A 26,910-nucleotide genomic window follows, 5' to 3' on the forward strand; every position below is an offset into this window, starting at 1 on the left:
TGTTGCGGGGAGGGTGCAGGGGGGTTGGCTGCTGTTTTTGTTAAGGACGCACGCAGTTCTGCAAGTTCCTGTCTGAGAGCCGCGTTCTCAGCTTGTAATTGAGTTATGAGTGCGCCATACTTATTATCAGCTCTGGAGGCCGCTACTCCTGCCCAGCTCACCTTGGGTGCGTCCTCGTGGCGTGGTTCTTTGTGCGCGGAGCTCCTGTTGACTGAGGAGCTGGCCGAGCGTTGGTCTCTGGGTGGCTTGCGTTGCGTCCCTGGGGTCTGATCTCGATTGCGTGCCTGGCTGGGCGCGCGTTCCTTGGTGGTTGACCGTCCGTGTTGTGGCCCTCGACCGTGACCTCGGCTCGGTCTTGAGCTCGAACGGTGAGGTCCCCGGTTGCGTCGCGAGCCAGGAGAGGGGGAGCGCGACCGGCAGGGCCCATCCGATGTGGACTTGTTCGGAGTTTTCTTGGCCTTGCACACGGTGGGCAGGTACCGCTTGGGGCAGTCTTTAGATGCGGTGGTGTGTGGGCCTTTACAAAGCCCACACCGCGGTGTGCAGATGTGCTGAGGCTCGTTGAGGGGGGCACCGCACACGTTGCACTTGGGCGTGGCTGGAGGAGAGGGGCAAACGTCCGCTCGGTGGCCCGTTTGATGACAGAGGGTGCAAAAGGCGACCGTGCGGCGATAAGGGTAGCATCGGAGCAGGGCTTGGTTGACGTAAACGTAGTACGGCACTCGCTTGCCTCGAAATGTTATGACGAAGGCTTTGGACTCTCCGAGGCGACGAGCTGTGAGAACCTCGTATCCGGGAGCAGTAATGAGTGACTTGACGTACTCTTCTGGATGTTCTTGTGCGATGTTGTGAATGACGCCACGGCAGGAATTGTCCGGAGTGATTGGGTAGACTGAGACCTCGTGTCGGTTGCCGAAGACCACAATCTTCTGGAGGCTTTCGAGCGCTCGTGCAGCTGCTGGAGAAGGTGTGCTGACGACTATGACGTTCTGCTCTGCACCAACGCGGAGCTGGAAAGGTGCTGGTGTAGTGGGGAGCCCGATCTCCCGAGCGATTGACGCAGTGAGAGAAATGGGGTCCGCACGGGAAAGCTGGAGGCCGTTTCTTGGGCGGATGCCTATTTTGAAGTCGTCCGATGGTAGAGGTGGTTGCCTTGGTTGACGCGTCGACGGGCGATGGCGGAGCGCTGGTGTCGGTGGCGATTCGGGAGTAGACTTCGACGGGGAAGGAGGACGTCGCCGGAGGGAGCGGCGTACTACCTCAATCCATGGGCTGGATATTTCTTCCTCGGTTGTGGTTGCGGGCGGGGATGTAATATCTATGTCGTTGGCTTCCATCATGTCTTCAGGTCGGTTTGAGGGAGGTGCCAAATTTGCATTTGGACCGTCGGTGGGGGTGCGCGCTGACGCCATGCGCACCGGCAGAGGAGCCGGCGGCGTGGTTGCGTCGCCGGTGATGTTAGGCTTAGCGCGTCTGTCCTCTTGAGATGCTTGTAAAATTACGAATTTTGGACTCACAGGGATGTAGATGGTATCCTCGTCTTCCTGGTGACGTTAGGAAGAATGTCCGGTAGTCAGTTTTAGTCGCCGGGGTGATTTTTCATTGACATTAAACGATTTCAGTGGAGCCGACGTGACGCTCATTCGAACACCCCGAGCGGGCACGTGCTCCCCGCCAAGTATGACAAAAGTGTAAGGGGGAGGGCGTAATTCCGTGACCGCGCGAAACGTGCTTCACAGTGGCGACGCCTAACGAGATAACGACAGAGTATACCGTGTGCCGTCGTGCATTAGCTGAACGCGCGATCACTTCCTCAGACACATATATGCGCCGTCGCCGAGAAGACTACAGTTCGCGCTGCACTTAAATTTCGCATTAGTGAGTGTCGTAATCGTCCGCCACTTTCTCCCTCAAGAAAACAACTGCGGGGTATAAAACTGCAGTGTTATGATCCAAGAATAAATAAATTAAATTATAAAATTGAAAAGAAAACTAAATCAATAAAAATAAACTTGCGGCCATAAAGAGCATGGCTTTCAAATTCATACAAATCCGCAGTCTTATGTGTCCGAGCGAATTTTTCATTTCACTTCAGTTTATGTGTAATCGTGGACCTACTATAGAAAACATTTTTCAGTACATTTTACAGTTAAAGGAACTCATCGACACTTTAGATCCACGCTTTCACTCTTATCTTCGCATCTGAAAGCACTGCGAAAGTTCAATCAATCAGTCAATCAATCAATCAAAGTTTTATTTCCACGAATGTTTTTACACAGGTGAAAAAAGCGGACGGCGAAAAAGCTGCAACAATACAGCTTGACAGGGCACCGTCCGCCGACGCGGCAATGACAGCAATGACGACACAGCAATTTACGGTCACTTACGACGTACATTGAAAAAACGACTATACAAAATAATTAAAACAGTGAAAATCTACAAGTAAAACACCTACAAAAACATATCCAATATGCGGGCATCATTAACAGTCACAATGTCAACGTCCTGTCTGTGCAAGTGATTTAGTGTATTTGGAAGTGTATGCTTGAGCAGCTGCTGTCCATGATGAGTCCGTGATGATGGAATCTTCCAAGGTGGCTTATATCGGTGTGAATATACATTTACGGTTTCCTCTAAATGTGCTAGGTCCAGAAAAGTGTCTATTTTGCCTCGCTTAGTAGATCTATATGTGCGGATAAGTTTATATTGATATATGTATTCGGCCTTTACTATTTGGTGTTTTAGCTATTATAGTTATAGCTATTGCCAACACAGAGCAGCAGTGCGTGTTTTGCTCGTCCCAGCAGATACGCCTTCCGTTTCTGCTTCGCTTTCGTGGATTTTATTTTAATGTCGCAACTTAAGGAAAGCTGGAAAATAGCCGCTACATCGCTGTAATGACGTCGTTCCAGCGGTAGAAGAACGCCAAGACTGGGGAAAAGAGAAAAATATTTCAAGCAAGTTTGTAAGTTATCTGATGGGGACAGAGCAGTACTTTTTGTCTGATGGACTTTCTGGCTCCCTGATCTAAGTACTGGATGTGTTAGTTGACTACTTCCTGCAAGCATTCAAGATTTCAAACAAAGTTGAAAAAAGTGTTGCAGGGTTGCTTTAATTTGGCCAAAACAAAACGTTTGTACAAAGAAACCTACATTATGGCTTCGTTTTTGACAAGGGAACCTGACAAGGAAACGAAAACCGAACACAAAAAAAAAATTAACAGAAAAAAACACGCCTGCTTTTTTTTTTCTCCGAACCCGTTCGAACCCGTTTGAACCGGTTCGAACCGGTTCGAACCGGAACGGAATGGTGCTCCGGAACCGAACCCGAACCGAACCCGAAAGGCTTGAACCCGAACCCGAACCGAACCCGAAAAAAGTCCGGTTCGACACCCTGGTATTTATGCGTTTTGTATTAGACTACCTGAGAGCAGTGAGCTTGCATCCAAATGGTTTTTGCCGTCTAAAAATGCGCCGTGTAAGAATGCCGTGTAAGAATGCGTATAAGAACTTAAGAGTGCGCAATATTTTGTCGGACGCAAAGTACGGTAGCTTTCGGAATAAACTGAACATGCGACCTTCACTTCCCAAAACATAAGGGCGCCATGGTCGTGTCATCACCCGCGCTAGTATTGACGACTTATATACACGTGCATGAAGTTCATAACCTCAGAAGTAATGCTGCCTGCTTTCATTACTTGTGCAGTTCAGGTTTATTTTAACCTCTCACACCCTCCAAGTATCGCTTCGTAGCATAGGTAGGCTCTATTAAAACGCTTTTTACGCCATTAGAATCCTACCTTTCAAAATTTCAGTTCATAGCCCATTTTATGCTGGCTATTCGTGGAAAAAACATTAGCAGAGTACGTTAAGAAGTTAAATTATTGTTAAGCTGATACAAAACAAAATCCTGCATTCCGCTTAGTTCTATGAAATAAATTATTCATTGCCTAATCAGGCCGAGCCAACTTCTTAAAGGGGCTCTGCAACACTTCTGATAAACGCTCTCACCCTTTCCTTCTCGTGTAGAAGCACTGAGAAAGTTATAGTCATCCCCAGCACGGAGCGGCACTGCGTGATTTGCGGGTCGCAGCAGATACACCTTCTGTTTCTGCTTTGCTTTTGGGGCTTTCTTTTTAAAGTGACTATCGAATGCGTTCATTGCTGAAACTGAAGGAAACCCGGCTAATACCCGCTACACAGATGTAATGATGCAATTTTTGCGGTTACAAACGCCAAGACCGCGATAGAAGGAACAATCTTTTGAGCAGGTTTCTAACTTATCTGATGGGCTTAGGGTAATCATCTTCGGCTGAGGTACTTTGCGACCCCACAATCTAAGTACTAGATGTGTTAGTTGACTACATTGTGCAAGCATTTAAGATTTCTAAAAAGTTGAGAAATGTGTTGCAGGGTCCTTTTAACACATATTTCCGAGGACGCTCCTGGCACCGCGCTGAGTGTACCCAGCGTGGTATATGCCGTAGCAGAGCAGTGTTCAAGGCGATTTGCCTAGCACTTACAACGCAACGCGACGGTCGTTGTTTCAAAGCTTGCTTTCTAAGCTTGCAATGGGGACGCATGCAATAGTTCACAGAAAGAGTGGCTTCTCCACAAAGCAAAGATGATTGCCCACTAGAAGAGCAGTGAGAAAGGCAACTTCACCGCATAGCCTGCGTCACTGGCTACAAATTCCTAGCTTGGCAAGCTTCGCGACAATGCTCGCGTCTAAACAGGGGGGGTTTCTGCAGTTCGCCGTACTGAGGAAATAAGTCTCGACTATGCGGAGGGACTTCGTCGTCTCCCTGAACGAGTTAGTTCAAGCTTTTATTTGACAGGAAGGCCAATCCCAATGAGCGGGGTTTGGGGGTGTGAGGAAAGGGGGATATGTAGAGTAAGATCAGTTTCAGCTCTTAGTGACACCTCACGGTTTCTCAGTCAGTGTGACGGACTAGGCGTCACCATTCTAGACGACCTACGCCAGACCACTCTTAATTGCAGAGCAGCAAGCTCCGAAAGAAGCTCGGCGCAGTTTATGTTGTCTGATATTTCAGAGAACGTAGACGGGGTGTGACGTGATAGAAGTTGTGTTCGATGCTTCTGGAAGTATACGCATGACAAAATAAGATGGTGTAAATCAGATGTGACACCCGCCGCGGTGGCTCAGTGGCTAAGGTGTTGTTTGCTGCTGAGCACGAGGTAGCGGGTACGATTCCCGGCTGCGGCGGCCGCTTTTCTGATGGAGGCGAAAAGCAAAAACGCCCGTGTGTACGAGATTTTGGCGCACGTTGAAGATCCCCAGGTGGTCAAAATTAATCCGGAGCCCTCCACTATAGCGCGCCTCATCGCCCGCGTTGCGTCGGCGCGTTAAACCCTACAATCAATCAGTCAAATCAGATGTGACGCCCAGATTGGAATAAGGGCAATGTTCCCGTCCTTAATGTCTGCGGGTCCATTTCTGAATTAGCGCGAGCTCGAGCGCCAACCTCCTTCTGAGGGTGCACTGTAACAAAGCCGGCTTGCGGAGCAGCATTTATGCGGAGAAGCCGACTTACCATTTTCTCGTGACATTAAATAGTACTACAGTAATAATAAAGGACTGCAATTTCTTCTACTTCGTTAATTGCGCGGTTTCTCTAAAACCAGCATGCCAGGAAGCCGCAAGAAACAATCTCGCCTCTGCAACACACAGGAGCGAAGCGACATAATCGCCTCTTACCTCTCAGTTTACCATGATTTACCGAAATAGGTGCCTCCCTCCTCCTACGTCTCTCCGTAAATCAGCCAAATGCGGGTTATGCGTATCAAAGAAAATCGTGCTGTGATTGGAAGTGTCCTAACTCGTCATTACGTAGCTTATGACGTTCAGTAAACCATCGTTATAAGTTCGAAATCGCTTTATTCCAAGTGTCGCTTTATTCCAAGTGTTCTACGGTCCCCACTGGTCTACATTGAGAGAGACCGAAGCATCTCCTCTTTTAACGAAGTATCGCTTATAGCGAAGCCAGCGTCCTGTTTCTAAGGCTTCGCATTAACAACGGTTTCCAGTACTGCGTATTTAATTGGCGTGTCCGCGTTGAGTCAACGCTATGGCACTTCAAGAAAGCACAAGAATTGATCGAATTCATTCAACATTACCCATCGGCCCACTACAATAGACTAAGCGGGCTTAAGCCCCTTATTTTATGAATATCGTGGTTCGGAGAAAATAAAACCCGTCGGGCGACTCAAAAATGATAAGTGGCCTGCGGCGTGGCGCAGGGGACCTAAAGAACCACGTCGGCGGTCATTTTTTCCCTTTAACTGAGATTGACGCTCCCATCTATTTATAGAGCCTGGGGGATGAAAGTGCGCGTATATATAAGGGGCGGCGCGGCTGCTTTTCTTTAAAATAATGCGGGTGACGGGGGATATGGCTATTATCCATTTCACAGGACACGCGGTCGCAGTATGTGCCACTCGCGATATGTCAATGCCCGGGATTGATGGCAGCACGGTCGGAACAGACCAATGGGGAGATTTAAAACGATCACACCTGCCCCGTGGGCTGACAGGTTCGGATTCGGACGGCCTGAATTCGTTTTAAACAAAATTGCCTTCTTTATTTTTTTCGGCTGAGTAAACTTAACTTCAGTGTGCCGTGACGTGGAACAACGTAGGTTGTTTAGAATGTCGCCAGACGTGAAAGGTCCCAAAGTTTTCTCCTAAATGGCCAAACAGCAATCAAAAACGAGACAAATGACTCTCAGGCTATGTTCGGACTACCGACGCAAGAGCCACATTGTGATCTATGGACGTTAAAAAACGGTGTGTCACGCAGTTAGGTTGGCTGAGACGTAAAATGACGTCATCTTTTAAAGTTATTACGACAATTGCGGCAACATGCTGAGCACCGCCTGAGGGGACTGTTACGTGAAGACTAGAAGTGTTTTTCGTGTGCGAAAAGATGTACCATTATAACAAATGAAACGTGGAAACGAACGCGAACGAATTGATGACTGCGCAGAAAGTTACGCCATGTCCGACGTTCTCACCCCTGCGGAGTTGCTTCTGCTGGTTGCGTAAATTTTGATGAATTTCGTTAGGTAGAAACTCGTTTGGTGTTGCTAAATATCAGCCTTTAGTCCCTCATCCCCTCTTATCAGTGTGATGATGATGCGGGTGATGATGATGATGGTGAACGGACTTTTATGGCGCAAGGGCGACTGTGAGTAAACAGCGCGAAAAGGGTATTTAATCAGAGTAGCGTGACAGCAAATACTAAAGCATCTCAGTAAAAATAAACGTGACCATTTATCAGTTCTTGCCTGTTAAATGTTTTACATCCCCTTGATTTTCTTGATTTTATTCCCCTTCCGAGCGACTGTGTGCTACAGCCGTGCCCTTGTTTTCGCGAATAAGTTTTGACCCCTCCATAGGAACAATGGGTACACAGGAAGCAGTTCGATAGACAACAAGGCATAACATAATACTCGTGTTGACTGCGTCGGCCATTTGGCGGTGCGCATGCGTAAAGACTGCTGGAATCGTCACTTACGCTGCTCAGCGGAAAATCTGGGTTCATTATTTCTGAGCGGAATGTGTCTCCATCAATTGAACCTAGATGCGACAGTTTATTGAGTGTTAACCCCAAATCTATTTCACTTCTTTTTTTTATTTTCTATCGTATCATCTCAGTAACCTTCGTTTTTTTTTCTTTCGAAGGCTTATCTGATCCTTTAGTATACCTTAGGCGTCAAAGTAGGGCTCTCGCTTACTGCAAAAAGAAAAGTCCACAGCCCCCTGAAATGCAGCCGAAGCTTGACAAAAAAGTACCATACAGGTTTGCAGACGCTCACTCGTTATTGGCTTTTGACGTATGTGTGACGTATCTGTGATATATCTTCCGAATAAGTTAGCAGCAAAGAAAAAAGTAGCACTCAAGCATCCTAAACTGAGTCCAAGAGCTAGCCTGCCCAGTTTCCCGCTCTACGCTTTAAATCTGCATTTGAAGGCTTCATATACGAGCGAACTACTCAAACTAGAGTCCAGCTTGAACCCACCCAAGAAAGCTTCGGAGTGCTGCTTAGATGTACGCGTCGTTTTACGTTAAAGTCCATGAGTTTCGCTAAATTCTATTCTGCACAACGCAAACCGGGCGAAGACAGCTCGGGCAACACATGGATTCCAGGTCGAGAGTTCCACTCGCACTATTAAACTCACTAACAAATTTTTCTCTCTCTCCCTTAAACCACACGGGCCGCTGATCAGAAAAAAGTCAAGATGTCACGGATGGATCAAACCCACGACCTGACATTGGCCAGCAGAACGACTGAACCACGGTACTACACAACCCAGAAGGGAAAACAGGGGCTTTTATGGGTGTAAAAAAAAAGCAGCAAATAAGGCGTACCCCTAAAGCACACCCGACCACACTCCGGCTCAAATTTCTCACGAAGCGCAATTTTTTCTTCTTAGCGCGCGTCCCACGTTGCTTCCTTCAGCGCCGTCGTTGTAGATGCCGTCTCCCACAGCGCGTCATAAAAACGAGCGGCCAGTCGAGAACGGTAACAAGCGCAAACAAAACAAAGCAGACCAAACTGGAAAGTAAAGGTGTGAAGCCAGCGAGGGAAACCGAGGCTGGCGAGAGGAGGAAAAGAATGGCACAGCACCACGCGGCCGGAGTGGTCTGAAGCTGAGCGGTTGCAGGCACGGTGGAGCTATCCGCGCCCGCGCGGCGCCCATAGCATCGTCCGACCCCGCCGCGCTAGTACAACTTCATTTTCCGGGTTGGGGCCACCCCTCGGCCGGACACCCTAGGCTCGGGGTCGCACGCTCGCCGGCCGAGAAAAAAAAAAAAAAAAAAAAAGCCCCGCGGCTATACGCGCCAGGCTTTTTACGCCTCTACGTCGGCCGTTTTCATTTTCTCTTTTTGTTGGGTTACTTTTTTCCTCTCCATCCTCTTTATTTCTCTTCCTCCTCTTCATCTTCTTCCATCCCTAACGCTTTCTTTTCTTTTTAACCGCCCGTGGCACGCACGGCTCATGTTTCATATTTTTCCCCAAATCCCACGTACTTTTCGTCACCTCCTATTACCGTTCGCGTCCATTTCGAGAAAATCGTCGGCCTTACCTTTTTTTTTTTTTTTGGGGGGGGGGGTTTACACTCATGCCGGGATTTAGTTTAGTTGCTTTTGTTTCTGTGTCATTTTTTTTTACGTTGTGGAACCACCGCCACGGTTCGGTAAGACTTCCCGCTAAGATAAACTAAGACATATAGAGTTTCTTTTTTTATTACTGTTTGGTTAGCAAAACGCACAGCCTGGTTTTACTTTCCCCGCAAATAACCTGCGGGGAACGACGGTAACTCGCCGAGGTTCATTTGGTTCTGACGCAAAATGCCGCCGTCGATAAACATCGCACGCAGGAGAGGCAAACTCGGCAGGACACGAGCTCTGGCAGGTTGGATAGCTCGTTCCCGTGCAGCCTGTTCGAAAAGAAAAATGTGGGCTACCATTCTATATTATTAGACCTTCCCGAAGCGACAGTGAACCGTGATACAGAAAAACTGAAAGAAGCTAATAGTAACGAATAAGACTGGAAGATAGCGAAGGTGTACGCAACCTTCACGACCATCACGACGGTTTGGTTGGCTGGTTGGGTTGGTTGGATTCTTGAACCATGGCACATACCCGCGCGGGGGATCGGCCAAGAAGCTGCCTTTAATTATTAGGCTTAAGTAACGATTGTGTTAATCATTTAATTAAGTAATGATTAATTGTGATTAGGTTTAAGTCGACGATTGCAGCAGATTTTCGTCTTCTTAGTTGCAGCAGCGACCTTTACTCCATCTTTGTTGCTATAACGGCCAAGAAAAACCAAATCTAAGGAGCAGAACGTACAATCGGAACGCGCGCACTTAAACTAGGCGCTTGCTGGTGCAACGTGTACCCTATCACGAGTTCTGTGTAGACCACGTGGCGTGATTCCTCGCCCCAGAGTCACGGCCGAGTGAGGAAGCCGATTAGCTCTCAGGTTCTAACTCACGGTCGTAGCCGGGTGGGTGCGACGACTGACTCTAACTCCGTTGGTCCACCAGACTCAGGTTCGAATCCTGCCGGCGATTTCTTTTCTTTAAACTTTCTACTGAGTTTTGTGAAACGCTGGAATCAACGAATTGCTAAACATCTTCACTCTTAAAGATAAAACTGCACAGAACTTTGCTGAGAAATGCCACACTTCAGCACGCTGTGAATGAGACCACTTGATGAAGGGCAGCGATGTCCCCCGTCAGCTTGTAATGGACGACACTAAAGCCGCGAGAACATCCTTTTAAGATCCAACTCGTTTAGCTTCTCGGCCGATCCCCCTCAAAGGCAACGCCGACAATGGCCACTTAGCTGCTTAGGTCGTTCCCGTGTTGCCAAAGCCAACGACGATGGCAATGATGATGATGGTCCTTTTTGTGGGACAGACTCGCGATACACTTCGTCACAGCCTGAAAGTAATCACTAATTTTTGACGTTGTGAAAAATTCACTGTTTAGTTAAGGCTCACTCGGTGAGAATGACGTCCGCATAGTATGTTTCTTGTGCCCTTTACGCGAGCGTTTAGTCCTCACCGTCATTCATTCAGTCGCAAGAAGCGGGCGTGAAGCACCTAGCGGAGGTGGTGAGAAGTTTTAGCTCAGTTCAAGCTTGGTCATCTTGTTGACGTTACCGGCGCTCAACTTCAACCCACTTCATAAGTCGGTAAATTTATCAATGCCTCTCTCATCACCGAAGACTACCGGCCGCCGTTGCTTTATACGACTGAGCTCAATCCCCGTTCACCGAAGTCAAGAAGAAAGAAAGCGGCGTATTCTCACACTGCTGTTAAACTGCTGCCACGAAAACTTTCCTTTAGAACGGTGCATACGGCAGAGCCATCTAGTGGTCAAGAGCCAGGGTTTCAAAAAAAAAAAAAGAAAAAACTCTTTTGTGATGTGTTTATCGGAGAAGAGGCTGGGCCGAGATCGACAATCGCAAGGTTTAATTTGAGCGGTCAAAACTTCCCCCTTTGACTGCTTCCTGTTTTTCACCCTTCGCCCGAAGTAGAAAAACCTGCGCTGCAAAGCCCTCCTACCCAGTGAACGCAACTCGTTAGAGCATCGCAAGATGTAGCGTAGTGAGAGTTACTCGAGGTTATTTCCAGTTACTTTTAGTGATTGTGGATGAATCGTCATGACGTGCACTTTCCGCTGTTTACAGCACGGCACACATTCACCGCGTCGAAGTAACGACGGATGGCTTAGTTGATACGGTCACGTCTTAAATAACAGCGCGAAGAATACAGCACAAAAAAGGAGAGGCACGCTGGACGAGCGCTTGACAGCGGTGTGTGACTACACACCATTGACAGCAAGCAGCATCCAATGGGCACTTACCAAACGTGCTTACGTTTAGCAGCCCCTGGTTAAACAGGGCAACCCCAGTTCTACGGACGTATTTCAGTGGCCGAATACCGCAGAACGAAACACCAACTTTTTTTTTAGGCGGAAAATTCCAAGTGAGTGAAGTTGCTCCTAGTAGCTGGTAAGAAAACTCCCAGGTAAAAAAGTCGCCATTTAGGTCAAACTGCGCTCTGGTCAGTGGTCAAGCATTAACAATGTCAGAAAACAACGGAAATGGTCATGATCTGTGTCTTGAATATAATATATAAGAGCTACATCAGAGAAAGAGCGTAAGCTGGCATGTGGTTTTCTTATTAAGATGGTGAGCTGCGGTTCTTTGGGATAACACTTCCAACATCCGTCTCACACGCGTTGAGATAAGGGAATGAGATATAAGGTGTGCATCGCACGGTCACTCACCTGGCACCGGCTGGCGAAACTTGCCTTGAGTGGAGAGCGCACCAGGCGTCTCATTGAAACACGCGCACACGCACAGTATCCGCATAGACGGAGCGAACGTCTACGACAACGACAACACACCGCGGAGATGCGGCTCCCGAGGGATGAAAAGGATGAGGAAGAGGTTGGCCACCACCGCGCGGCCCGAGGCGAACGCGGCGCCCCGCAATCCGCGAGCACAGCATCACCGACATGGTGGCGTAGCGCCTAACTGACCGTGGGCCGAAAGCAACTCACCTGCGAATAGGAGAAATGGAGAACAAAGAAAAGACAGGGTCAGGAAAGACATTACAGTGAGAAACAAGAAACGGACACTCAATACTAGGTCAACACAGTATTCAACAAATTATGTTAATGTGGACTCCACAAAGAAGCCTGTCTGTCTGTCTTTTACGCGTGATGCGTTACACCTTCGTGGCGCACGAAAATGCCACGAATAAAAAAATCTATATAAGGAGCACCGACAAGTGGGCAAGTTGGCATGGAGACATGCTAACTAAAACCGCAGAAAAACGCGGGACAAAGACAAGAACTACACAGGAAAAAGATCGATATAAGGCCTTCAGCTGAAATGTTTCCCAGCAAAGTACTTCTGTACAGTAACCCAGCCAACTTTAAAAGAGCTGATCCCTTAGCGGTGCTGTTTAAGCAATAACCCTACAATTCGAATCTTGGGGGATTTCTGCAATACTTTTTTACTTCCATCTTTTTCGAATGTCTACTGTGTGGGCGGATTGTGTAAAGGGAAAAAGCTGATGTAGCCAGCCTGCGCATCCTTCGCGAGCGAGTGAAAAGCAATCGCGCTGTATACAAGCACAAACACGACGGGATGTAACATAACGTGCGAGCAACAAGGCGACATGGTGAAAAACAAAAAAGGAACTCCCGCGCTGGTGCATTTTTCTCGTTTACAGCGACCGACCTAAGGAAGTCCCGTGTGGAGAAGTGTCCTAAGAGAGTCATCACAATCGCGTAGCCGTAAGTCAGCAACTTTAAGTTGTACTACGTGGGGCGATGTAAGCATTTGTTGCATAAAATGACTTATACGTTACAAGCCCAAATGTCGAGCTGTAACACATCGCAAAAAAAATTCCGCCGTTAACAAAACTAGGGCATGTGATACGGTGAAAGCTCTTTATCAGGCGTCAAAATGAATAGAACCTTTCGCACAGTAATAAGAAATGGCGAGCGCGAGCGTCCGTACAATCGCGAACCGGGCACAGACAAAGCGGTCATCAGGGAATCATCGGACCTGCCGAGTCGTCGCAAATGAGCCACGCCTGCCGGCCAAAATGCATCCGGGAGGCACAGAGCAGTTAAGGGTCATTTTTCTACCACGGCTGGTCAATTCGGCACCAGCCTCCCCATTTCTCCAAAATGTAGTCGGCGTTAAACGCGCAGCACGAAGTAAATGCGAAGGGGAGAATGACCACACCGCTCCGAAGAGGTCGAAACGGCCCGACCCCGACGGACGTCCACCAGCTCTGCAGACCCCACTGGCCGGCCGGAGTGTCCCTCGAGTCCAGTTGACCACCACGAGAGGGGGCTCTACAAATTTACAGCCTCGAACGCGAACCTTGCACCTCGCTTTACCGTCGGACCCCGACCCTACAAAAGGAAAGGCCAGCCGACCGCCTTCCTTCATCTTCTTCCCCAAATTGCCCTCCCCTTCGCAGTTCTGCTCTCTTCGTTAGGCGCTTTCCTCTTTGCGCTGGGGCCCCCTCGTTTCAAATACAGCCGCGTTGTCCGTCACTGCCATTATCACTTCGCCCTGCTCCTACGTTCCCCCTGCTTTGTTGGGCTTCGCCACTTGGCTTCGGTGCACCGTGGCGAACGACGCTGGTCAGTTCGAATGCGCTTCCGAGGCCCCACCGGTCAACTCTGTTCCATTCCGCTCCCCCCGCTAGCACGCTTACTCACTCGTCTGACCAATTGATGCTAACGCGGATAACGAAGTTTATTCGATGTCTTTCTGCGCGATAACGAGTATTGTGAAGCGAGGACAGGTCATCACAGGTTATCTACTGACACTCGTTCCTCTTGAACAACGGCCATTTCCGGTACTAATCCAGTACTAACAACGGCCAGTACTAATCCAGTACGATAGGTATGAATCTCGGCAGGCAAGTGACAAAACGTTCATACGGCGCTTCAACCTACCGAGAAGAAAAAAAACGGACTGCTGACGGGAAAATTCTGTGTCTTTGCGGACAGTCATGGGCAAGTGAATGCGAACACAAAATATGATCCAGAAGACGGAAAATTCAAAAATACTGTTCGTTGAGGCCCAATAATGGAACGCTGTTGGTATATTTGGAAGGAAAGATTTCCCAAGTTTGTTTCTGCGACTAAACCACGCGTCATTTTGAGTTGCATGGAAAGGAATCGCGCGTTTTGTGATTCTCATTCATATTTTCGTGTTCGCGTTTCCTTTTTCCCCAACTGAAAGCGAGAACTTCGTTAAACTTAGGTGGAAATGGACGTGCAAAGATACGTCGAAATATTCTAAAGCTTACAACGACAGCGGCGTAAGCCTGACTGCGCTAAATAAATAAATCGCGTGTTCAAGGTCGTTCACAAAATCGAAAGAATACATTCCGCTAAGGTATCCCTCTTTTTGGTGCTGCAAGCGCCGGCTAAAAACAAATTCGTTCAGCTTAACTCAGTATATTACCATAGCCCGTCTAAATGGTGTACATCACTTGGAAGGAGTCAGCTTTACGGGTTGGGCATATTTTCCATTAATAAAATAGATGAAATTCAGGCATAACCAATCTCTAATAATGTCGCTATGACTGGATTAGCATTTTTCTGGTCGTGTGGCATATCTCCGTTGATGAATTGAGTTCACTAGGCCCACTCTGTCCTTAGGCCCTTTGGCCAACCATCTATAATAAAGTGTGAAACGATGAACCAACATAAATATAAAAGCATTGGCAAGTAGGTTACGCGTGCGCAAAATAGAATTTATCAAATCACGTCATCAGATTAACGCAAATTGTCACAATCTCATAAAAAACAAAATAAAAAGGTGTTCGTCGGCTTCTTCACTACATAGATCTTGGCTTGGCCACTGAACTTTCAAATTTAATGGCGCTGTTTTTAGTATGGCGTATACGGTACACAAGCTTTTTGCAGAGCGAATGACGCACGGAGCTGAAAGCCAGACGTCTGGGCCAGTTAATACAAGTGCAAACTTTTTTGTGCGTTTTTTTTTCTAACCTCACTGCATACACCTCCTTTTCCCAGCTGTCTTAAAAATTTTGCTTCTTCTAAATTAGACTATCACGAAGAGCAGACGTAAGAAATCAAGCGCTTCGTAGCGGCATCACCAAAAACACTCACAGTTAATCACTGGAACCACTGAAATTTCGCACATCACGCGCCCAGCGACCTCAGCTACGGCTCACCCATTCGGACTTTCAATCGCGCGTCTTTCCGTTGGTAACGATGTGTAAATTGGCCAGGGGAAAAAGACTCGAGGCAAATATGCCGATCCAGCAGTTCTCCAAAGGAAAACAAAAAGAGGCGACGCAGAGGCCGGGAGAGCTAGCTGCCAAACACAGGCTGACAACGCGAGTTGACCTGTTCGGGAGATACGTAGCGCGAGAGGTTTGGACCAGGGAGGCGCGGCTGCTCGGGGCGACAGAGACACGTCAGGGGCAACGCGTGGCCGTTGAAAAGGACGAGGGGGAACTGTCGCTGGGCGTCGCGAACACAATGCCGGCCAGCCTTCTCGAACGCGGGGACAAGGACTGCCGCATTACCATCTCACCGCGGCCGATACTGTCCCACGAGCGAGGCACGGCTCTCTTCGGCGCGATTCCGAAGCTCGCACAACGCCCCAAGGAACCAGCGGTTGTGTTTGTCTGCCCGCTCTGTCGGGAGATACACACAAACAAATAGGGGAGTGTAGGGAGCAGACAGGACAGGGGGCAGAAACCGATCGGCGGTCATGCGATCTACAAGTCCACCACAGGCAGCATCTCAACCGTTTGACTTAGAGAAGAAGCCGGAGAAGAGTGAGAGGAAATAGGCGAAATAGCGGAAGAGAACAATATGGAATCAGTGCTGTCGTGTGGAGGAGTACTCGGCCGAAACCACATTTTTCTGGAGCCAGTGTTTACGGTACCGTGCCTTTTCCCTTACGGGGGACCCGGGAGGAAGCCGAACTGCGTGTAATGGACCTATCTATATGGACCGCCAGCGCTCGGCGGTGTCAAGCGTCGCAGCCACCGCAACGACAACATCTCTGCCTACAACAAACGGAAAGGGGAGGGCGGCGTATATATACGAATGCGCGCCACCACAACAACAACCCCACTAACAACAAAAGCAGTCCGCACTCTTGACAGCCCGAAGTGGCGGGAAATGCGTGCATATTTTTTGCCAGTACACCGAAAGAGCAACGGACCGCGCGGCAGAAAGGGATGCGTACGGGTTCGTCTATTGTTTACGAAAAAAAAAAAAGAAATACTTTTGTCCGCTCTGGTGTGTAAGCTCTTGCTGACGCCAACGTCTAAAATAAGATTTATAAAAAACATTCAGTTTGTTTACACTCACACGTTCTTCTGCATACAGATTGTGAATAGATGGTATGAGGTGCAGGCAATCGAAGCGTGTGAGGCCAGGACCAAGAAAACGGTACGCCTGCCTCGGACATATTTAAATCTGAATTCCGTATCCATTGGGCGTGCTCGTGGTGGCAGCGTACGATCGCCGAAAAACGGAAAAGCTTTTGCCGTTATTCACGGGTTATGCCGCGAGCTCATAGCACAACATAGAGGTGAAAACACGTACAAAAAAACGAAGTTCCCGGGATGCTAAACAAAGACGGCCAGGGGAAAAGTGTGACTGCTACTGTACGCCTATGGCGAGGCAGCAAACAAGACAACAAATATTTCTCAACTATAAAGATGCCTTCGCTAAAGGGATAAAAATACACCAGCGGGAAATCTAATAACGCGTTTTTTCTGTCCTACACCTCCCCTCGCCAAATTTGCCCGGGAGGCCAGAAAGGACCAAATAGCTCAGAAGGGTGCATTGTAAACAAACCCGCGACAACGGACGGGAGGAAATCCAAAAGAATCCAAAGCCAAGTCGGCTTCACCGCGCAGCCCACAAGCACGCCCCGTTGCGCACTTACGAACACGCCGACCCCCAACAATCCGCGTTCTTTGCTGTCAACGCTTTCTTTTTGACCCCTTACTTTTATTGTAAGCTCCACGCGCTTCTATTTTAAAGACGATAGTCTTTCTTGGGCTACTTAAACACAGAAATTTTGGTCTGTCTGTATGTCTGTCTGTCCGTCTGTCTGTCTGTGACTCGATTCAGCCACCCGGCCAAAGCAAAACAGCGCCTGCGCAATAGTCTTATATAGTCACAGCTAAATCTACCCGTCTATGTCCGGTGTAATGTTCATACTTGTCAACATTATTGAAGAAGAACAAAACATTACGCAAATATGAGACAACAAATCAATACAGAAGTGATAATTGCAATGTTCCTTTATAAAAAATCAAACATGCTTGTCTTTTGCGAAATTAAATACTTCATCAACTGCAGAAAAAGAATTCACTCCGCCGTCGCCTGCTGTCGCCCGCGCCAATATAGCTTCTGGCGCCATTTTAAGAAATCAACCAGCAACAGTTACGCAAGGTTCCACTAGATAGGTTTCACGTTCTGCTTGCAACGCACATGGAGTAGGGAAACGCGGTTCTATAAACGTTGAAGTAGGGCGCCTCGACTAATGCTCGTCTTCGCCGTACGGCAGCGTTCGCATCGAGACACCCGGTTTGGAGCAGTGGAACGCGGGAAATTTAAAATGATTTAAGCAAACATTTGGCGTCTTTACCTTGGGAGGAGCGCGACGCAAGACGAACAACATGAGAGGTGAGCGGGAAAGCGAAGGGAGGCATTTACTTCGCAAAAGCCGATAAAGACTATCGTCTTTTGACGGCATTTGCAACGAAAGGAGCAGATACGCGGCCAATTTTTTAGCAGGAAGACAGCTGGGTGTATACGCTGGGTGCCAAGATCACAAACACGAATCCTCTGGGCGAGTCAAAGTCGCTTTTACTGACAGCGGAAACTTTCACAGTGCGGCCACGAATTCCTAACGCGTACAGAATTCCGATTTATATTTTACGTACATGAAACACGAGCGTTCGTTTAGTTAGATTTTTCATCTAAAGCGCTATCCAATTACCAAAGAAAATCGCTTGTTCAAGATTTCAATCCGTGTGCAAACTTGAATCTTTGAATCAGCTTCCTTCAGGCTTGTACCGATTGCACATACGTCTTTACTCGCTCAACTTTCGGTTTCCGTCGGTAATAACCAATAAAAGAAACACACAGGTTTTCTAACTCATGAAAGATTAGTGTGATGAAATATTGCGCTCGAAGTAGCGCGAGTAGCTTCTCTGTAAACCATAATCTTGGACGTTAAATTCAGCGTATACTAATACGGTGCCAACTCTGCTTCTTTGTCCGCTGATACTCAATACAGAAAAACGAATTTGTTTCCCCAAAAATTGTGCCCTTCCTCGGATTTCTGTTGTTGCACTTGTTTATTAAACGCATCTTGGTAGTGCGCTACAACCTTACCCACGGGCCTGCATTGCTAATAGTCGTGATTCGGCCCTCAAGCACCAGAGGTACTTGAAAATCGATGGTGACGAACAAAAGACAGAATAAATAAATATTAGTACGGTGTTAGGAACGTAGAAACCTTGAATTCACAGCGCAAACAAGAAACGAGGACGATAGGGAGAGCACGACACACAGTGCATATGTGTCGTGCTCTCCCTATCGTCCTCGTTTCTTCTTTGCGCTGTGAATTCAAGATTATGGAACACCAACTCGACCAAGCACCAACTTAAACGTCGAAACACTGGTCAACGACTGGGAACCTGAGAAGAGGCGCGGAACTAAAACATTTTCACATATACCAACCAAGAAGAAAGAATGAGGATATCGACGAAGTCACAGCGAGCTATTGTTTCACACACGTAAAGGAAAGAGAGAGGGAGAAATAGAAGGAGAAAGAGAGAGCTTCGGGATACAAGAAAGAGGGAAAAAGAAAGATGCTTGAACGAAGAGAACGGTACTGCGCATGCGTGGTCGTTTGAAAGACGCCCGCTCTTCCTTGAGCCTCACCAACGTCACGAAGCAAGGAAAAACAGCAAACGCGAAGCCGAAGTGGCGTAGGAATCATTGAAATTTGGGAATGCAAGAAGAAAACAAAACGGCAGAACTCCCGCTCACCCGCTCACACACGCCTACACATGCAGGTGCATAAAAACAAGTCCAGAAAAAAAACAAATAACAGAACAAGTCGAAATAACGGCAGAGGAAAGCCCGAGCGACGGAAAGAAGTAGCCCGGCAGGAGCCGGAGCGATTCGTGTGCGTGACGGTGTTTCTTAAGCGTCGTGGCTCCGACGGCTGAGCCAATGGCCACGGAGAGTCGGCGAGAAGAGAGAGAGAGAGAGGGCGACGTCTACAACGTGGAAGGGTAAACGGAGGAATGAAAACAGCGTGAAAACGGCACCCAAGCCCCGTTCCGGTAGCCGCCACTGCGTCGAAAAGAGGCGAAGCACCAGTACATGCTTTCTTCCCTAACGCAATGTGTACTGCTTCTTTTGTCACTTTAGCAGTACTATTTAACTATTCGATTATTCTAGCAGCACGCGCTTTATTTAAATTGCTCCATCGAAGTAAATCGGGTTTGCTTCTGGCGTTCCGTAAGCCAGCGTTTTCTCAGCGAAAATACCGTTCGACGCGACGCGGGTCCTGTTTTTGTATTGTAAAGGCAGTTGTAGAGGCGCTAGGCGTCTCCCCGGTACCATGCTATATAAGAAGGCAGCTTACCCAAACAACCCGCCATGGTGGCTCAGTGGCTAAGACGTTGCGCTGCTGAGCACGAGGTCGCGGGTTCGATTCCCGGCCGCGGCGGCCGCTTTTCTGATGCAGGCGAAAAGCAAAAACGCCCGTGTGTACGAGATTTCGGCGCACGATAAAGATCCCCAGGTGGTCAAAATTAATCCGGAGCCCTTCACTACGGCGCGCCTCATCGCCTGCGTTGCGTCGGCGCGTTAAACCTTACAATCAATCAAGCTTACCCAAACAAACCCCCACTATTCCGGCGAAACAGGTGTGCGATCTACAAAAGACCTTGACGAGAGGTTTTCGTTGCGGGCAAAGCGACACGAATTGCGTATCGCTCTGGCGGACGGAATCTGCACCCAGGTTATGCTTTCATTCAATAGTAGGCGTTGACGCAAGCGCCAGGAGACTCTGCGAACGCCTCGACTCACAAGTGGGCATACCTATCACCGGTATTCACGTCCGAGGCATCCTGAAATAAACTATTCACAAACCAACACATCTCAGCATCAACTTTTTTCACGGTGGTGGAACGAAACGTCGCGTCGAAATGTTTCCAGGCAACGCGCTCTCGGTTTGTGCCCACCCCGTCACGAGCCACCCTCGTTCGTGAAGTTAGCTTTCCCTCATCCTAAAACTACTCGGGGCGAAGTATCCTTTACAGGCGTTAAGTGATTGTTTTTCATATGAACACCGGATGCTGGGTGACGCGGGTAAGCTCCGTTCCTGCGGCAATGTTCGGCACTCAGTGTTCCTAGAGAAAGATGCCTAAAGACACTTGAGCCGCTACGACCGGCAGACTACAAACTTTGGTTTAGTCCACTTGGAGCCTTACCTCACAGGAAGCACCTGCTGGACACTCCGCTGATTCTCATCAGAGAAGAACGCATTGCGGACTGCTTCTAGCTGCCTTTCTTTCCTTGTTCTCCCCACTCCTTACTTCCTATCCCATTTCAGACTCTTGACCGAGGCCTCCGGTCATGTCAAAGGGACCTCTCTCCCTCACTTTTTTTCTTTCTCTAAACGTGTGGTTATTAATTCACTCCCATTGAGGGATGTCGCTGCGAAAGCACAGAACTTTTAATTCATGCGGCACCAGGTATGCAGTCTTATCTGTAAGTTGAACTTAGGGGCGTTGAGCAGTTAAATCAAATAGCCATGTTCCTCCATCCTTGCGTCTTTGTTCTGCTTTCTTTAACTGCTTAGGTGGACTGATAAACAGCATTGTGCAACAATGCTGTTTATTGTGACATACGTCATTGACAAAAACAGGGGGGAAAACGCAGTGCAGCACTTGAGACTTGCGTAATTTCGCACCCGTGTTTACAGACACTTAATAAAAACAAAAATTGACGGTTTCAATTAGCTAGTAACAAAGGTGGTGCAGCTAAAAACTGTAATGCTAGTGGATGTCCACGCGCGCACCAAGATAACAATTGCGATGGTTTACATATGCCTCCTGGTCAAATTTCCTGTGCCAACATATGTGACAATCAAAATCATGCTTGAAGTTAGGGTATGGTTCTATCAAAAAAGGAAGCATCAGCTAGTTTTTGATGCAGTACCCAAGCCCGACAGCTACAGGACGATGCAGAACGACGACTAAGCAGTGACTACATCTAACACGCGTATCCACTTACTGCCTCAAAAGAAACAGTCGAAGCACTAAACGAAGGACACAGCTCCGCGGCTTGTAATGTACTCGAATTATTATCGATGTGTCGCTGCGAACTCGAATAAAAGTTCGCAGAAGATCGAACCACCAAAGGTTCCCACCGCTCAGCCCAACAACCGCCTTCCTTCTGCCACAAATCAGATCCTCGAGCAGCGACCATCGGAGCGAAGAACGATACAGTCGGCCTACAGGGCGCTTCATGTTCAAATGGCAGGCGAGCGGGAGATAGGGGCAGATGTAAAGGCGAAATTAAACGAAGCCGACGCCGCCGCCCGGCTCTCGGCACAGCGTCGGGGGGGTCACGACGCTCCTTCAGCTTCCGTGGTGCTTGCGAGCGCGAGAGAGGGGAAGGGCGGAACAGGGCTATTTGTCTTCTTCGAGCCAGTTCCATTTGTCAAGCTCAACTCCGCGCGAGAGCAGCAGACAGTCGGCAGCGGAGACCAGGCGGAACCTCGTGTTCCATGCCACCCTCCCGCCCCGCTCCGCTGTTTGAACTTAACATTTGGCCCCGGCGCAACCTAAAACCGCAAGAACAAATAGTGCGCTCTCCCTTCACACTCTCCCTTTCTTGCTCTTTTTTTTTTCACCTGCGATTCACAGAGTGCGTAATTCCTTCTAACGCTTGCTATTGTCTTCATTTTCGTGGAGGCAGCGTTGGCCTCTCGAGTCGTCTCCCGTCTTTGTTTTCTATTTCGGGCGGTCCCTCCCCCCCTGCTGTACTGTGGGAGTTGGAGTGCGTACTCGCGTGGCTTTCCCTGGCGCCGACCGCGTGTATTTGAAAAGCGCGGGGCGGCCCCGTTTTGAGTTCGTTAGCGCCGGCCGCCTTTAATGAGCCTACGGACAGAGCGGCCCGAGAGGAGGGCCTCCAGAGGGTGCCCGCAGCGGTTTTCACCGTAACTAAAGTTATCCGAACAAGGCTTCAATGTAGCCACATCGACTGAGCGGCTTCCTGGGAAGTTTGCAGTTGGAGGGAATTTGTTCGTACGGCTCAGGAGCTTAAACATGAAAAAGAGGGCGGGTGCAAAAGTAAACACCTCTGTATATCTGTTTAATTCCTTCGTCGTGTTTGCAGCCATTCTATAAGTTGGTTGTGCTGGCGGCTCTATACCTACCGCAGCCTACAGGATGATGCAACTGTGGGTGCGCAACACAGCTCGATGTTATCAACGATTCTCAGATGGTACCAAAGGTTAAAATGAAAAATGCTTATATCAATACAATCCTTTACGTATGTACACGGAAGCGAGCACCGCGTTGGACCTAGCACGAACTTATTCTCAGCTGAGCCTTAGCAATGTCCGCAATGCTTGGGGCGATGTACTAGCTTCCCGTTCTTTGGCTGCTGACACAGTGTAACAGTATGTTCCGAACACGGGTGTATAATCTACTACTGTCACGGAATTATTGGCCACGACAGCTGAAAAGTTCACTGTGGGGTAACTCTATTCCACCGCGGAGTAGCTGCCTCCTTGTGGAGTGCACCTTAAGCGGGCTGAAATCGGTTCATGGAATGGAGTTACTATACACGGCAGTACTCGAACTTACTTTTCTCCTCGGGCGATTTTACTCGTACGGCGAGCACTTGCTAATTAGAAGGTGGTGATGTTATATTTATCAGACAAATGACTCATGCTTTAAGTTCATAATGCTTGCGAAGTAATACCGGCTATAGTCGTTCCCCGGGCCGCAGTTCATTGAATTCAATAAGACACACGAAAGCGGCCATCGGAAGCCGATACAAAATTCTAGGGAACCCACATACGCCAGACTTGCATCCGTTCGAAGCGACGACCACATTTTCTTTCTTGAGTATTTCGATGAACATATTCCCTCACAGCAACCTTTTAAAGCTCAGTTACAAAGCTGACCCTGGGAATTAGGGGTCAAAACTGCGGTTAATGAAAAAAAAAAAAGAACTCCCTATCGCGTCACATAGTTTCTGCTTGATTTGTCCCTTACTGTTCCCGTTCATATTTAGTGTCCCCCACAGCACATCACACCAGATTGAGGTGAATTCGGCGCGGGAGAGAGCGGCATTTCAATTTCCCCGTGAATTCGATTCTTACTCGCAGCAGAAATGATTCCCGCTGGCTGTCTGCCTTCGCCCCTTTTCGGCCCTGCCAAGTGCCAGGCGGCCCCCGGATGTCACCGCACGGCAACCAAGTCGACGTCCCGGCATTTGCTGCGTTGTTCAGTATAAATTTCGCGACGCCTGAAGACAACACACCAACAAAAATAGCGGCCAGAGTGCGCTCACGGCACGTGGTGAGGAGAAGCACATCGCGAAGGAGACGCAGTGGGAGCACTAGCGGCAAACCGGAACCGGAAGTCAGGTCACGTCGCGCGTCTCGGCGGGCCGAATCACCCCGGGCCCGCCGCAAAGAGTTTGGATAAACAAGGCGTCGGTCGCCTTTCAGCAACGCCCACAACGTCGAGAGAAAGCCTCAGCTATGAATAATGATAGCCACTCGGTTGCTGTCACTATGCTGATATCAGCAGCGACTAAGTTTGAACGAATGGAGGAAACGGCTCAAGACGTCGGCTGGCGAAGGACGAAGTAAAAAGAGCATAGTCAATCGGTTTTAGGTCTTATTATGAAGTAGGTGTTGATGCGCGGCGCGCGACGCGCTGGGGGAGAGCGGGGAAGCTGCGATCGCTGGCGCTTCGCAAATATTGGCGCTACCGCGGAATGCCACAGGGGTCTCCCTTGGCCCGTTTGCTATGCGCCGCGATGACTCCCATCGGGCTCGGCGCCGATGCCGCCGTCGTCGTCCTCTGGCCAAACCTCAGCGCGCGATGTAGCATATAGCAGGTGTTGCATATTTATACGGCCGTCTACTATACGATCGCGTCTTTCGCCAAAATGCTCAGTTTGTTTTGGGCCTTTATGCACCTCGTGTTGTCCTTTAGCGCGACGGGATTAGTTTTGTCGGTGCTAAATAAGATTCCCTGTAATCTCGGCCACAGTGGCAAGCGATGAAAGCCGCGAGGTAGGCCTCATCGGTCCCCTTCATCGTGAGTGAACCAGCATCGCAATGAGACCGGCGTCGGCGACGTGCCAATGCGGACTCCGTCTCGAACGACCTCGTTCCTGTTCTTGCGACGGCAGCATCGCTTACCGGTGCGCTACGAGATATGGTTGCCTTTAACACGTAAGCGAATAGGCAACTAAAGTGAAGAAATTAAGTAAGTAAACTAAATTAGGTAAAGTAAGCAAACAAGTAAATAAAAGCAACTAAGGTCGTTAGTAAAGTCACTAAGCAAGTGAGTGAGTGAATGAGTGCGTGAGTGAGTGAAATATTTTAATGGATACAATAAATAAACTTCGCAATTAGCTTGTCCCACTACTCCGGTGCTGACATGGAAAGTGAAGCGCACACGCAAACATTTCCAAAATTTTACAGTTGCACGAACGCCTCCACACCTTTTCTATACAGTCACCACACAGGGTACTTTAACTACGCGGACAATTCTTATACAAGCCAATGTTGCGAACCAAGGACACGAAGAACCAAGGACACGATGGTACCCGCAGTCTGTCACGGTACAAAAACGATTTATAACATTTTAATGTACGTCTAAATGAAGAGAAATCGGTGCCGTGAATGAGGGAAACCGCGCAGCAGACGTTCAAAGAACACGCTAACGCTGCAGGTGAACCACAAGGAGGAGATACCTCGTGTATTTTGGAAAGATGGTCTTCTGTGTGGGCGAGGGGAGGCGCGTGTGATTTGCACAGTCCCCACCACTCTCGCGTTTGTTACAGTGGCTACTACGTGTTTCCGAAGCATGCAATCGTTTCGAACGCCCTTTTGAACAACAGAAATGCCATCACATCTTTTAAATATATCTTAATATATATTCAGCAAAAGCTGCCCTTACCTGCAGCCTGCAACATCTAAGGGGAATGGGCATGCCACCGCAAAATAGCGCGTTAAACAAAAATCGAGGCTGCCTTAAACAACCTAGAGTGAGAATAGCCGGTCTTTTCGTAATCTGCACTCCGTCATGCGGCTTACGAAAGCTCTGCGTATTATTACTACTTTGTCACACAGTTCCTACGCAAAAAAAGAGCCCATATCACCCCCCCCCCCCCTCGATCCCTACCTCATTCACCCAATAGCATCCCCCTAACGTCACTTCAAACTAGGTTAAAAAAAAGGTAATAAAAGTTGCTAGACAGAACGAATAAAAAACATATCTCCCTCACTCGACCGGCGACAACGCTGCCGCTGCGGTGACGGTGAAGGCGGGAACGGCAGCTGTTCGGGCGATAAAACCTCGCCATTTTCTTTCGCCCTCTGGAGACCCGACCAGCGCGCCCTCAAACTCTAGCAGCGTCGCCGCTGTCGCGCTATCGGACCGCCGCATCTTTTTCTCGTAAAATGGGTTCTCGAGTCCATAAATCAGAGTCGGAAGCACCTGCCTCGTTCGGCCGCGGTTGTGTCTGCGGTCGACCGAGTCCACTCCGCAAGAAGCCGCGCGCCCCGTAGCGCGCAGCAAAGGTCACGGGTGGCGCTAGCCGGGCGGGGCGCGCGGACCAGCGCTCGGCGACGCCAGCGATAAGGGGACGGCACTTAGGGCTGCGCGGGGGATTCAATTTGCCGAGCGAACGGCGCGAGGTATTCCGAAGACACGGCGTGCGTGGAATGGGGATTCCCGCGTGAGAGATGGTAAATTAATGCGCCCATTAACGCTGATGGGACCGCAACCACGGAGGTCGACTCTTTACGGTGACCTTTTTTTTTTCTTTAGCGGGGCCCGAGTGGCTGCGCATCTATCAGCAGCAGGCTGTAACGTGTGAAACCACTTACGATTTGTAGAGAAAGCAATACTACGAATCGACGACAATATATCCGCCGAGATTTATACCAGAGGTCGCAGAAGATCCGTGTCCAGTTATGCTAAAAGGCGCTCCAAAGCGGACGCGTGTTTCTTCTTTTTTCTCTCTCAGAGCGAGATTCCTAAACTATGAGACAAATGCGCATGCGCGGAATGTGGTCAAGCGACAACGGTTTTTCACTGTTGTAGATAACGCTGCGAAGCTGGCTTTTGTGTGCGGCAGACTGCGAGGCAAGAACCCCGTGAACTTCTTGCGCAAATGTCACAGTGCAGGAGGTTTCCATCCCACATATCTCGGACGAGGCCGCGGTCTTAGCGGCGTGAACGAACTGGCTTCGAGAAATACAGTGGCGACCATCGTCAAAATGGCTGAGCGAACTTCATTCGAAATTGGTACAACCTGCAGCGGTGGGAGCCTAGCTATCAAACGTGAGCTCGCGTCAATAATCCACAAGAACTATCGCTGATTACAGCTCGTAAAAAGCAACCGCATCAGCGTACGCAAGTTATCTATGTGTACGCGTCAGCCTCGCGAAACGCGTTTCTGATTTCCGTGTGACGACGTTAATGACACTAACGGGGGGCGGGAGAGGAAATATAGGGCGATTCTCGTTGGCACGTAAAAGTAGCAGTAAACAACA

At 48.9% G+C, this 26,910-nt stretch overlaps 1 protein-coding gene across 4 annotated transcripts in view; it reads right to left on the reverse strand.

Annotated features, from left to right (window-relative positions):
* The window catches only part of Trh (PAS domain-containing protein trachealess), a 450,481-nt gene that overhangs the window by 110,371 nt on the left and 313,200 nt on the right, over window positions 1–26,910 (reverse strand). The window contains exon 2 of one of the 4 annotated variants that reach the window (XM_077681615.1): window positions 11,829–12,104. The exons of the other annotated variants lie outside the window; for them this stretch is intronic. The gene's annotated coding sequence lies outside the window, so the exon portion shown is untranslated. The remainder of the gene's footprint in view (window positions 1–11,828; window positions 12,105–26,910) is intronic. 4 annotated transcript variants of the gene reach the window in all.

This window comes from Haemaphysalis longicornis, unplaced genomic scaffold, assembly GCF_048455015.1.
Source record: "Haemaphysalis longicornis isolate Haplotype H1 unplaced genomic scaffold, Haemaphysalis longicornis Haplotype H1 scaffold_8, whole genome shotgun sequence".
Taxonomy (NCBI): Eukaryota; Metazoa; Arthropoda; class Arachnida; order Ixodida; family Ixodidae; genus Haemaphysalis; species Haemaphysalis longicornis.